This window comes from Tamandua tetradactyla, chromosome 4, assembly GCF_023851605.1.
Source record: "Tamandua tetradactyla isolate mTamTet1 chromosome 4, mTamTet1.pri, whole genome shotgun sequence".
NCBI lineage: Eukaryota > Metazoa > Chordata > Mammalia > Pilosa > Myrmecophagidae > Tamandua > Tamandua tetradactyla.
This window is the reverse complement of record NC_135330.1, coordinates 66862423-66876706: the sequence shown is the minus strand read 5'-3', so window position 1 is coordinate 66876706 and position 14284 is coordinate 66862423. Positions and strand designations below refer to the sequence as shown.

The 14284-nt window shown below is 36.9% G+C and overlaps 1 pseudogene; it reads right to left on the bottom strand.

Moving 5' to 3' along the window:
- Positions 1 to 468: 468 nt before the first annotated feature.
- On the bottom strand, positions 469 to 7417 carry LOC143680281 (dnaJ homolog subfamily C member 8 pseudogene; annotated as a pseudogene).
- Between the last annotated feature and the right edge of the window lie 6867 nt (positions 7418 to 14284).

The window sequence follows — 14284 nt, the reverse complement described above, 5'->3', positions numbered from 1 at the left end:
AGATGTGAGCTTTTTCTAATACTCTGTCAACAACTCACTGTCACTGGGGCTTTACAGGACAAGACAACCTCAGTGACAAACCATCTAGAAAAAAGATGCAAGAGAAAGCGGTTCATTATTGTTGCTAACACACATAAGGCTTAATCTCTGTGGAAGGGGACAAAAATTTAATAGGCATCTTATCATAAGGAGCTGGAAAGTTGGAGAGTGTGTCTTAAAGGCAAGGGGTAGATTCATTTTTGTCTCTGCTGGTGACCTTTACTGACTCAAAGTCACAGATAAACTAAATGCTGAAGCATTCTGCATTGAGCAGTCCCTGGGATAAGGAATTGAGACTTTTGGGTCTCAACTGAAAAGTGGATCAAATCACAAAATGCCAGGACTCCCCCTTAGCACAATTTCTATCAGGGTCCCAGAATCCCTGAAATACTTGTCAGTAGGGAATTATCATGCGTTGAGCAGACTTGGCTACAGGAAAGTTGGAGTCAGGGTCGGAGATGCTGGTGGGAAGAGGAGGAAGCCCTAAAAGGAGGAGGAGAAAATTTCAATCAAGTGTCACTATGGTCTGGGGTGCTTGGGGAGAGGGGTAGGTTTGGGGCAGTAGGGGAAGGAGGTGATTATTAAGTCAGGTTTTATTTTAACTGCTGAAACACTACACTCTAGGGAGTCTGCATTGGACTCATGGCTGGTAGACCATAGGAAGATTAGCCAGAGCATAGGCAAACGTTTAGTCAAATGCACGGTAACATTGTGGCTTAGTTTGGAGAAAAATTCCAGTCTTCATCTGGGAGAAAAAGAAACAAAGAACTAAGCAACGTTTATTATACCACTGACCTAAGAGTTGGGAAATCTCATAAGAAACTGGAATACTGAAGTTGGTTTATACAAAGGAGGTCAATACAGCTGGACATGGGAGAACACTGGCACAGAGAATAGTTTTCGGAGTGAATACTATGCACCCTGGATGTGGAATTTATGGCAGTAAAACTCATTAGAGACCCCACCTGCAGGTAAAGACTCTGCTTTGTTGGTGGTGATGTGGTCAGACTAGTGAGGGCAGAATCTAAGAGTAAAGAATTTTGACCCAGGACGAAGGAAGGCAATACGGAATAGCATTTGCAAAACCTGCCTTGAATGTTCTATGCATTTTTTTCCCTTAACATAGATGGCTAGTCTTTTAAAGTGGACTAGAATGTAACCATATTTTAAAATATAGTCCATGCAATAATTAGCATCATACTAAGAACAAAACATGTACTCAATCAAATCTTTTTGATGTCTTTGAATCCTGCTTTAATTCTGGACTATTTTTTTCCTAGGTTCTGGAAATGTTAAGTTGAGAATGAAATGCTTGTTGATGCCTCTAAAAAGAACATAAAAAGATTTTGAGCAGTTGGCTCTGTGCAAGGAATCCTCTTACAAAGGATGCAGGTCAAAGATCAGCAGCAGGTTTATGGACCGTTTCTATCACCATTTCAGCAAGAAATTCCTCTATGCCTACTTCTCAGATGACAACTGGCAGACACAATTTGGACAGCCATCCTAAAGACAGAGGCTGATAGACATGTCAGAACCAAGCCCAGAGAGCATCACTGACAGGTAGTTATTATTAATGGAGATCTGTTTAGTGTATTATCCATTTGGCTGGATTCGAGTATATCAAAAATGTCCCCACACTTCTCACACTCTCAGAGTCTAGCTGCATAACATCAACAGTTTTGGTAACTCTGTCAATGCCAGAAAGAGAGAGAGGATGTCAGATCCAATCATCATCTGTTACCTGTTCCAGCACTCAGAAATCCATCCCTCCAATAACAATGGACTAGAGCTGTGCTATCTAATACTGTAGCTATTAGCCATTTGTGATTATGTAAATTTAAGTTAAGTTAATTTAAGAATTCAGTTCTTCTGTCACACTAGCCACAGTTCAAGTGCCCAATAGCCATACTGGGCAGCAGAGAATAGCACATTTCCATTATCACATACATAGAACATACTTTTGGACAGTGCTGGGTTAGACTGAGTCACATATCTGTAGTCCAGCACCTAGCAACCAATGAGGGTTTGTTGGCTACCTAATATACACCTGCTTAGCTAGAACAAGATTTATGAGTGAAAACCTTTTCTACCTGCCTTCTCAATAAACTTTATTCTCTCTGAAACTAAGGCTTCCTCTCCAACTTCTCTTGGTTTGAATGCCTTCTAGAAAACCAAAAGATATGCCTCCAAGTGCAGAGTTTAGAAACCCTTAAAAACGTTGTTTTTCTTTTTTCCTTTTGACAAACTTGTTTGGCTGGGACAGGGTGTCTTTGAATTGTTACTGAGCTCTATGGGAGTACTAGGGAATGTGACTGATCTGCTTTGGTATTAAATGAGAAAAAAGAAAGCCATAGTTGGCTAAAGTGGTGGGATAACTGGTGAACATTTGCTTTGTATGTCCAATTCTGTCAACTAGAGGGGAAAGGAAGGGAGGGAGAGAAATGGAAAGACACGGGGGCAGCTAGTTGAACAAAGGGTTCACACTCACTTGGCTCTCTTTAGGCCACAAACAAGGAAGAAAACTGTTGAGAACTGTGAAGAAACGTGAGAACTGTGAAGAAATGTGAAGGAAGCCAGCATTTTATAGCATCCACATAAACCAAGCACTTTTTCACAGCAATTCTATGAGGTAGCTATCCTTTTCACATTTTAGAAAAAATCAGAAATTTATTTTCAGAAAAGGTTAAGTGATTTGTTCAAGGTCACCCAGCTGGTAAGAGGCAGAGGTGATATTTCATAACTAGTCCTTTCCCTTGTAAGAGGATATCTCTTTTAAGAGGATAAGCTCTTCCTATTACCGCAGAGGACCTTGCAAAAATCGGGTGGGCCAGAGCTGTATAAGAGGAAATGGTCCTCAACAGAGAAGCATCCCAAATCTAGCACTCTATTTCTATGCCCTTTGAGGAAGGAGATATAAGCAAAAGTTTAAAGGGGATTCCCAGCCCTAGGCTCTGCTAGTTTATGGAGTATTTCAGCAGGAGCATTAGGGGACAAAAGAAAGAGGAGATTATCCTTTACCTGTTGTGAAATATAGTTTGTAGATGTTGCTAAATGCTTTTTGTGCTACTTTGTAGCTATATACACTGCAGGCTTTTCCAGCACAAGGTGACAGGGGCCTACCTGTTACAAATTTTTTTGCTGCTGCAGGATGCTACTTTCTTTCTTGTTAGTTCACCCATAAATTAGGGTGTGGCTATTCACAGAACAGAGCTCTTTGGTTGAACGAACTAGTTTGTTAGGTTTCTGTTTGTGTGATATCCTCACAATTTGAAAATCTGGATTTCTTCATGCCACAGACATTCCTGATACTAAGCTCTATTTGTTCATGGTTTAGTGATTGTTAGTCTTTCCCCTGCATTTCACATGGTTCTCGATATTCTGTGAGTTGATATAGTCATTCCTTTTATACAGGACAGTTAAGGAAACTATGCCCAATCACAAAGTTTGTCAACCAAGCCTTACTCTCTGTACCCTTTATTTCATTTTTCCCTCACAAACAAGGAAATACAGAAAAAGATAATCCAAATCCCTCTGTGTCCACCGGATGTGTCTCTTTTCTTTCTTTCTGATTCTTTATTCTTAGTTTGGATATCTCTTGCTTCCAAGCTGTGGAAGTTTTTGGTAAAGGTTTGAGGGGTTTGTGGCACTAACTAAACCAATGTCAGGAAGTACAGAGGACATAGAACAAGCACCCAATGTCGCCGCAAAGCATTGAGGATTTGGACACAATCCTTCACAAAACTTTTAGATAAGTGAAAAAAAGCCAGTCTGTCAACTCATCAATTCATCTACAGAACAGCAAACTTCTGGCTTAACTGATTTTGTTTTTCAAAATTCGAACTCCCGTGTGCTAAGCAGGTTTAAACTGCTGAGGTTAAGAAAAGAGCAAAGCTGCGACACTGCCTGAGAAATCATACGAGAAGTCAACCAATCAAAGCCATAGTGTCTTCCACACCTGGGTAAACTAAGGCCCATTTGAGGAATGGAATTTGGACTTCTAATCCTTGTCCATTTGTCACCAAGCCAAGAGATGAGAGCACATATGAAATTTAGATGCAAACAAGAGCTATTAAGAACTGTCAACATTAGTTAATAGTTGGAATAAAAGATTCATCCATCTAACATATATTTAATGATGCTATGATGTGCCTTATACCTTTTGTATGGTTGTTTTACTGACTGAGTCACAATAATAAAACCATGTAGAATAATTTAAACCAAGAAATAAAGGTTTCCTTCTTCCTCAGTATGGATTATCCAGATAATTGCTTCCAATTCTCCACTCCAAGGCACCTTGCTGCGAAAGCTTTAATTATCTTCCCAGGCCACAGGTATAAGGAAATGCAAACCAAAGCTATACTTTCCCTAGATGTTTCCCAAGAGGGAAACCTCCACAAACTGAAAAGGAATGAAGAATCATCTCACCTCAAGAAATTTGCCTTCAGAGGAGTAGGGAAGGTGAGAAGCCCTTTTACAACATTTCCCAGGACAGCACTAGATCCATTAATTACCTAATCCTCATGTGCCTTATTAGCCCGCTTAGAACCCTTTAGATGCTTCTAATTCCCTTATCCTAAAGGCTTCAGAATTGGGGCTACTAGTCCTTTGGTCCCAATTAAGTCCACGTGTGGCATATTGTACTGCAAATCTCAGCAGCACATTTATACTAATTATGAACATTAATTATGGGGGAGCTCTGGGAGCTTAATGCCCACTCTGAAGTCATGCATGGAGCTAAGCAGAATTTACAATTGAGGAGACGCAGCCAGGCAGTCTCAGATTATATGGAAGCAAGAAGGAGAAAGAGAAATAGACATAAAAATCTGAGAAGTAAGGATTATGAAGAAATTGGGACTTTTCTACATAAGGAAAAAAAGGTAGATGCCCACTCAGTATAAATAGGCCCAAGGTTAGAGCTTAATACACAGCCAAGGGTCACACACCCCAAGGTCAGAACTAGCTTAGGACGGTCACAGAAGGATGTATCTTTAAGAGAGGGTTAAATAGCTGAGCTGTTGGGAGAACAGAGTTCAGGACTGGGGCCAAGAAAGGCAATACTGGGACATAATTAAACTGAGATATTTCTAAATACTATTTATTATTCATTCACTAACTGTACACAGCATGCCAAGCTCTGTGCTGGGTGACAGTACTAACATTTATTGTGCATTTGTAACATGCTAGGTACTATTTTAAGAACTTGAGATGAATTCTTGCTTTGTTTGTCTCAACATGTAAGTATGATTATTCTCCTTATTTTACAGATGAGAAAACTGAGGCTTGGAAATTTAATATAGAGCTTGCTCGAGAACACGGTAAGCAAATGTTTGATTCAGGTTCCAAACGTAGGCAATCTGTGTCCAGAGCCCACACTCATGAATACTGTGTCATTCTGTCTTGACTGTGAATTGACAGGTAACTGGGTCATGAGTTCAAACCACAAAGGAATTCCTCATCTGAAAGGTTTAGATATATAAATAATTAAACAATATACATGTAGTGCAGATGCGTGGATGACACTGGATCTTGTCCCTTCAGTTTTTTTTTTTTTTTTTTTTTTGCACAGGCAGGCACCAGATATTGAACCCAGGTTTCCGGCAAGGCAGATGAGAACTCTGCCTGCTCAGCCACGGTGGCCTGCCCCCCTTCATGTTTTTAAGCAAGAGTGTTGTTCCTTCCTTCTCCTGCACTTTCAAATTTTCATACTCTACTGGTATTCTCAGTAGCTTATTGATAAATTACAAAAATCTCTGTTATTAAAAAACTCAATTCCCCCACCTCCTTCTAGCTACTGCTCTGGTCTTTCTGCTTCCCCTTTTAAAAACAAAACAAATAAACATTTTAAAACACAACAGCCTGGGAAGAGTTGCCTTTACTGTCTTACTCCTCATTCCTTCTTTCTTTTGGGGGTGGGGTGTGGGGGTGTGGCAGGCATAAAAACTTATATATACAGAGTATTTTACCATTAATGAATGCAGACAGCCTGGGACAGTATGGTACTTGATGGAGGATGGGTGGCTCTTTGGAAAGTACACAGGTCGGGGTGGCTCAGAGCCTCATGCCATGCTGATTGGTGAGTCAGATAGGAGGGCACATGCCAAGCGCCCTGGGGTGTATGGGCATCACGTGATAGCTCTGTCTGCCTGCACTGCCTTCCCTGTCTGATCTGGAGCTTCAAAGGATGCCATGCCAGAAGCAAGCAACTGAAGGAAAGGGCTTCCTAAGGTGGACTAAGCTTGTCTCTGAAGTCACTGAACACCATTTTATGCAACATATTTAATTAGATGATTTCCACAAAGAATACACATAGTTTCTAACCATAAAATTCAGTGAAGTGCAAACATTAAGTTACAGGCTGTGGGAATAGAAGGCAGTACCAATAGTGCACCTTTCAAATCTGGGTGTTCTGGGGGTAGGGGGCGGGTGAAGGTCGTTCGTAAACTCGCCCTCATTTCAGTGTATAAGAGAATTACTCCAATCGATGTTAAATTGAATTGAAAACAAAATGGACTAAAAAGCAAATATATTCTATGTTGGGGTACAGGTGGAGGAAAGAACATGTCCTTCAAAGCAGGAGGGAGGCAGTCGTGGGAAAGTTCTGCGCCTCTGACCCCAGATATTCGGCCACACTGCTCCATTTTTACTTTTGGTGGTCTCAGGAAGGCCCAGTTTTTCTTCTCTTTCTTCCCCTTTGTGTTTGCTTGGAAGTTTTGCCAGCTGTCTGCACCACCATCTCAACTTTCCTCAAAGTTTTTCTAAGACTCCTTTTCTCGTTTGGCTTTTTCTTGAGCTTCAATCTCTTCTCTTTGTTGCTTCCTTTCATGCATCTCTTTGGCTTCTCTCTCTTTCCTTTTAATTTCCAGTTCAGCAAAGAGTTTCCTGGTCTGTTTGTGCACTGCCTGTTTGAACAGTTCTGGATCATCCTCTTCCACATTTGGACGTTTCCTTCCTTCTTTAATTGCTTTTTCCAATCCTTCACAGTATGTTCCACATTTTCTTTTCCTGCCTGAATTACATCCAGAGTCCTTTTCCTTTGTTCCTGATCCAGTATCAACTTGTAAGCATTGTCCATAGTTTCAAAAGCCTTTTGTCCTCTGCCAGCATCATCTTGATTTTTGTCAGGATGCACTAATGGGTAACTTCCAAAACCTCTTTTTTCATTTCCTCATCCCTCACTTCAGGATCTATATGAAGAACCTTAACTCACATTGGATTGAAATTGAAGTAGGAGGAACAGTATGGGTCACTCTTTCAATCTGGTTTTTGGTCTTTAGAACCGAACCTCTCTCCTCTATGTTTCACCCCACTGTAAAAGGTCATAAACGCTTCTTCTGTGGCCTCTACTACCCGAAGACCTACTCTCTCCTGAAGCCACCATTTCCTCTGCTTAGCCACCATGTGAACTTTCTGCACCCCATTCCCTCCTAATCCCATTTCAGTTAGGTTATTCTCTCTACCATGCCAAATAAATGAAACTTGCTAAGATCACTGAAGGTTATCATGTTTCCAATACCAGCATCAGCTCTGAGTCCTCATCTTACTCATTATCTCTGCAGGATTTGACGTACCAGACCACTCTTTCCTTCTTGAAATTCCCTCTTCCTTGTCTTCCCAGAAATTACTCTCCGCATATTTTCCTCCCACTTCATTGGCTCCTCCAACGTAACTTTCTTTGCTGGAGTGTCCCAGCTCAGACCTCATCCCTACTGTACTGGCAATCTCACTGCAAGATTTCCACTTTCTATGGTAGAAATAATTACCACATTACATCACATCTAAGACAAAAAATGTTATGCTTTTTTATGTTTTTGAATCAGAATGCGTCTTAAAATAGTTGTCATTAGGCAGTATCTTCACTTGGTCTTCATGGGTTGTACTTGAGAATTTGGCCATTGTTGCTAAGATAACCTCAACTTCAATAGAAATTTGTGGAATAATTACATGTGTTGGGTTTAATTGCTATTTAACATGTATTTAAAAATTAATAACATGATTTGGCATTAAAACAAAGTTATTATTTTGTATGTAAAAAAGCATGGAAACAGAGTAATGGGACATACATTTAATAATCGTGAAGCAATATGGAATAACAAAGCTCCTATTTGTTCTTTCTAAGCTACACCAAATGCTTTATGGATCCTAAAAGAGTAAGATACCTTCAAGTAGAAACTATTTTTTAGTTTGACACTGAGATTATCCAAAAGGGCTACCTATCCATGCTTATTAATGAAAGTGGAGGCAGGTGAATTTTTCAAATGCTTTGGAAAAAATAGTCAAAGCAACTGAGAGTATGACCAGTTGTCCTGCATGATGCAGGACAATTATTGAGGCATTGTGTTATTATTTAATTGGTAGTATTTTTTTTAATCTTTTGGAATGGAGCATAAAATGATATATCTTATAATCAATGGTGACTTAGATTTCATGAAATATGGCACATAATAATGATTCCCATATTTAAAATCTCCCAAACCAACTTGTCCTTGTATTTCAGGTGTACACATTTAGCTATCTTCTCAATACCTCTACTTGGATGTCTAATAAATCTCTTAAAATTATGCCATCCATACAGTTCCTTGAATTTCCTGCTCTCACTTCTAATCCATTTCTTCTCATATTAAAATATTGCATTATCACTTATTATACGTTCAGGTCAAATATATAGGAGTCATCCTTGATTCCTGCTTTCCTTTTGTACTCTACATCCGATTCATCAGAAAATCCTGTCACATTTACCTTTATAATACGTCTAAAGTCTTACCACTTTATACCACTTAATATTATCTCTACAGCTGTCAATCATGTCTGAACTGCTATCATTTCCTGCTTCTACTTCTCTAGTACTCACATTGCATCATTCATAGTGATCTTTTAAAAAAATCTTTATTGATAAATCTTATCATACAAACATTGCATAAATGGTGTACAATCAATGACTCACAATATCATCACACAGTTGTGTATTCACCACCATGATCATTTTTTAGAACATTTGCATCACTCCAGAAAAAGAAATAAAAAGAAAAAAGAAAAATCTCATACATACCATACCCCTCACTCCTCTCTCTCGCATTGACTACTAATATTTTCATCTACCCAATTTATTTTAACCTTTATCCCCCTATGCATTAGCTAGGGTTCTCTAGAGAAACAGAATTAGCAGGAGATATCTGTAAATTTAAAATTTTTAAAAGTGTCTCACATCCATGGGGATGTAGAGTCCAAGGTCTGTAGGTCAAATGCAATCAGCTGTGGATGCAGCCAGAAAATTTGAAGGCCAAGAAGAATTGGTGCAACACTTTTCAAACACTGAAACAAAAGAACTGGCAATCCAGAATTCTATATCCAGTGAAAATATATTTCATTATTGAAAGGAAATTCAAAACATCCTTAGAGGGAGGAATATTAAGAGAATTTGTGCCAGCAAGCTTACCCTAATAAAATGAATAAATGAAGCTCTCCAAACAGAAGGAAATGATGCAAGAAGGAATCTCGGAACATTGGGAATGAAGAAGAAACAACGGTAAGAGTAAAAATATGATTAAATGCAATACATATTCTTTTGCCTACATTTTATAATAAAATTTGGTAGCTCAAGAAAAGTGTATAAGTCTGAGCTGTTTCTAAATGTATGCAGTAGAAATATTTAAGGCAATTATAAATAGGGGTGAGTAAAGAGACATAAAGGGAAACAAAGTTCCTACACTTCATATGAATAGGTAAAATGTTAATACTATAGACTATGATAAGTTATTTATATATAATGTAACACCTGGAACAATCAATAAAAAGATATACAAAAAGATATACTCAAAAACATTATAAATAAAGATTTAATTCTAAAAAAAGTTCATGTAATACACAGAAGGTAGAGAAAAGAAAATACAAAAATGAAAGAGAGAATATGAAAATAAAACAAAGTAAAATAGCAAACTTACACCCTGTCATATCAATTATACTACACGTAAATAGCATAAAGGCACAAATTAAAAAACAGAGATTGGTTAGTGGATTAAAAAAAGTATAACAACAAATTTCTACCTACAGGAAATTAATTTCAAATGTAATGATACAGATAGTTTGAAAATAAAAAGATGGAAAATACATACCATGCTCACATTATTCAAAAGAAAGCTGGAATACATTAATATCAGATAAAGTAGACTTCAGAGCAAAGAAAATTAGAGAGAGAGACTACACAATGATAAAAGGACCACTCTACCTAGAAGACATAATAATTCTAAATATATATACACCAAATAATAAAGCCTCAAAAATGTGAAACAAAAGCTGCCAGAACTTAAAGGAAAAATAGGCAAATCCACAGTTACTGCAGGAGATGCCAATGCTGCATTCTCAGCAATTGGTAGAACAGTTAGACTGAGTATCAACAAGGGTATAGGAGAATTCAACAACACCATCAGCCAACAGAATCTAAATGACATTTATGGAATACACCATTCATCAACAATAGACCTTACATCCTTTGTAAGCACCCATGAGCTATAATAACTTAAGCTAGAACATATCCTTGGCTATAAAGCAAAATTGGAGAAATTTAAAATAAACCATACAGAATATGTTTTGTTACAACAATGGACTGAAACCAGAAATCGATAATAGAAAGATAACATGAAAATCTCCAGACACTTGGAAACTAAACAAGGAATTTTTAAATACTCCATGGTTGAAATAGGAATTCTCAAGGGAAATGAAAATATACATTGAAGTGAATGAAAATGAAAATAAAAGTACAATTTATTGAAATTTGTGGGATATGCGTAGCTAAAACAATGCTGAGTAAGAAATTTAGGGCACTAAATATTTACATTAGGAAAAAAGAAAACATTTCAAATCAATAATCTAAGATCCTACTGCAATAGCCTAGAAGTAGAAAAGCAACATAATAAAGGAAATAATACGATTGATAAGAGAATAGTTTGAACAACTCTACTCACATAAATGTGACAACTTAGATAAATGGATCAATTACTTGAAAAGTAAAAATTACCACAACTTACCCAAAAAAGGAATAGATAATATTAATGGCTTTATAACCATGGAGAAAATTCAACTTGACATATATAAATTCAAAAATAAGGAACTGTCCAGGCCCAGAGAGTTTCACTGGTAAATTCTATGACATATTTAAAGAAGTGTTGTTCCACTTCTATGTACATACACAGAGAAAATGAAGAGTTTCAGATACTTGTACCACAATGTTTATAGCAACATTATCCACATAGCCAAAAGGTAGAAACAACCAAATGTCCATAAATAAATAAATAAATAGACAAACAAAATAAGGTAAACACACCCAATAGAATATTATTCAGCCACAAAAAGAATGAAGTTCTGATAAGTGCTTCAACATAGAAGAACTTTGAAAGCATCATGATGAGTGAAATAAGCAACACACAGAAAAGATATTGTTTTATAGCCCATATAAGGAAGGGATAGATAAAACAAATTTGCAGAGAAAGAAAGTAGATTAGAGGTTTCAGATGAGAGGGGAGAGGGGGGAAGGGGAGCATTTGTTTAAAATTTTTAAAAAATGTAAAAAGGGAAGAATTATCACCAATTCTACACAGTCTCTCCCAAGAAATAGAAGGGGAGGGAAAACTTCCTAAATAATTTTATGAAGCTAGCATTACCCTTTTACCAAATCTGGAAAAGACAGAAAAAATTAAAACTAAAGATCAATTTTCCTCATCAATATAGATGAAAAATCCTCAATAAAATATTAGCAAATAGAAATCAGTAATATATAAAAATAATTATACAACAGGATCAAGTGGGATTTACTACAAGGATGCAAGCTTGTTCAATATTAGAAAACCAATCAATGTAATCCTCTGTATCAGTAGCTTAAGGAAGAAAAATTTCATTATAGTATTGATTGATGCAGAAAAAGCATATGACAAAATCCAACCTCTGTTCATGACAGAAACTCTCAGAAAAATAGCAGTAAAGGGAAACTCCTTCAATTGATAAAGAGTATCTACATAAAACCACACCTAACAATATACTTAATAATAAAAATCTGAACACTTTCCACCTAAGAATAGGAACAAGGTAAGACACTCATCACTTTCAGTCAAAATGGCATTGGAATTTATAGCCATTTCAATAAGGCAAGAAAAATAAATAAAAGGCACACAGATCAGAAAGGAAGAAATAAAATGGTTCCTACTAATTCCTATTAGTATGTGACATGATGGTCTTTATAGAAGATCTTAAAGCATCAACAACAAAAAAATCACTGTATTAATAACGAGTTCAGGAAAGTTGCAGGATACAAAATAAAAATACAAAAATCAATTACATTTTTATAGACTATCAAGGAACATTAAAATTAACACATTGTCATGTAAAATTGCTCAGAAAAATAAAAAAAAAAGAAAAGAAAAGAAGAGCTTCCTAGATGTAAATCTAACAAAGCATGCACTGGGTTGGCATGCTGAAAATTATAGAACACTGATGAAGAACTTAAAGAAAATCTAAATAAGAAAGAAATATACCATGTTCATGGACTAGAAGATTCAACATGGTAAATATGTTAATTCTCCACAAATTAATATACAGGTTGAACACAATTCCTGCCAACATTCCAGCAAATTTTTCAATACATGTAGAGAAGATTATTCTAAAATTTATAGGGAAAAACAAATAAACTAGATTCACAAAACAGTATTTTAATAGATGGATAAGTGGGAAGAATAGCTCTACCTGACTTCAAATTACAGTAACCAAGATGGCGTGGTGAAAGAATAGGTACACAGATCAATAGAACAGAATAAAGAACCCAGAAATAGAGAACCCACACAAATTTGACACAAATATGATGAACCAATTTTTTGGTAAAGTGTAAAACAGTTCAAAGGAGGAAGGACAGCCTTTTCAACAGATGGTTGTGGAGAAATTGGACATACAGAGGCAAAAAAAAAGGAACATTGACCTAAACCTCACATCTTTTACAAAAATGAACTGAGAAAAGATTACATGTTTTAAAGTAAAACATAAAGTTATAAAACTTATAGAAATAAACAGGAGAAAAATTTTTAGGTCCAGAGATAGGCAAGGAGTTTTTAGAATTGAAATCAAAAGCAAGATAAAAAAAAAGAAACATAAATTGGCACTGGGTTAATTGGGTTTCTTATATTATTTTTTGCAATTTTGTTCATTCCATATTATTCCTTAATTAAAAAAAAACGAAATTCTAGGCATAGTCTGGTTTGTGAGGAGTTTTCCTTAGACGTTAAGAAGTACTTTCTGATTTTCAGGGAACTGAAGGTTTAATTTTTGATGTGGAAATGGGTGTTAGTGGTAATGGCTTCCTGTTTGTTTTGGAGGTCCTTAAATCCACTATTGGTTCTTTCAGCTTTGCCAATGCAATTGCAACAAGTCTGTGCATTAAATTCTCTTTGGAATTTTGATTTCCTCTATGACTCTACCTGTTTTTCTATGAGGGTTTGGACAATGCAGCAGTGGTATTTTCATACATAATACAGAATGTAGGATAGAATGGCTGGAAATTCCAGCTCTTACTAAGGTAAGAGAAAGAAAGCCAGGCTGAGGAAAAGTCCTTCCTCCTATCCCATTCAGCTTGTTACTGGACAAAGGCCATGGATTCTTTTGCCTGAAGTGCTCAATAACCAATTCCTGAGATACCAAGTGTGCAGGTTTGAAAGGATTATGTACCCTAGAAAAGCCGTGTTTTAATCTGATCCACCTTGTAGGGGCAGCCATTTCTTTTAATCCCTATTCAGTACCTAATTGTAGGCATTAAACTTTGATTACAGGCAGATGTGATGCCACCCATTCCAGGTGGTATTAATTAGTTTACTGGCATCCTTTGAAAAAGGAAACAGTTTGGAAAAAGAGACCTTTGGAGATGAAGAAGAAAAACGCCCCAGGGGAGCTTCAAGAAACAAGAAGCCTGGAGAGATAGCTAGCAGACGTTGCCATGCGCACCATGTGTATTTCTAGTTGAGATAGAAACCCTGAACATCATCAGTCTTCTTGAACCAAAGTATGTGTTCCTGGATGCCTTAGTTTGGACATTTCTATAGACTTGCTTTAATTTGGACACTTTCATAGCTTTAGAACTATAAAACTTGCAACTTAATAAATTCCCCTTTTTAAAAGCCATTCTGTTTCTGGTATATTACATTCCAGCAGCTAGGAAACTAGAGCACCAGGGCTTCGAAGAGAGAGTTTATTACTAGGCACACAGTAGGAGAGT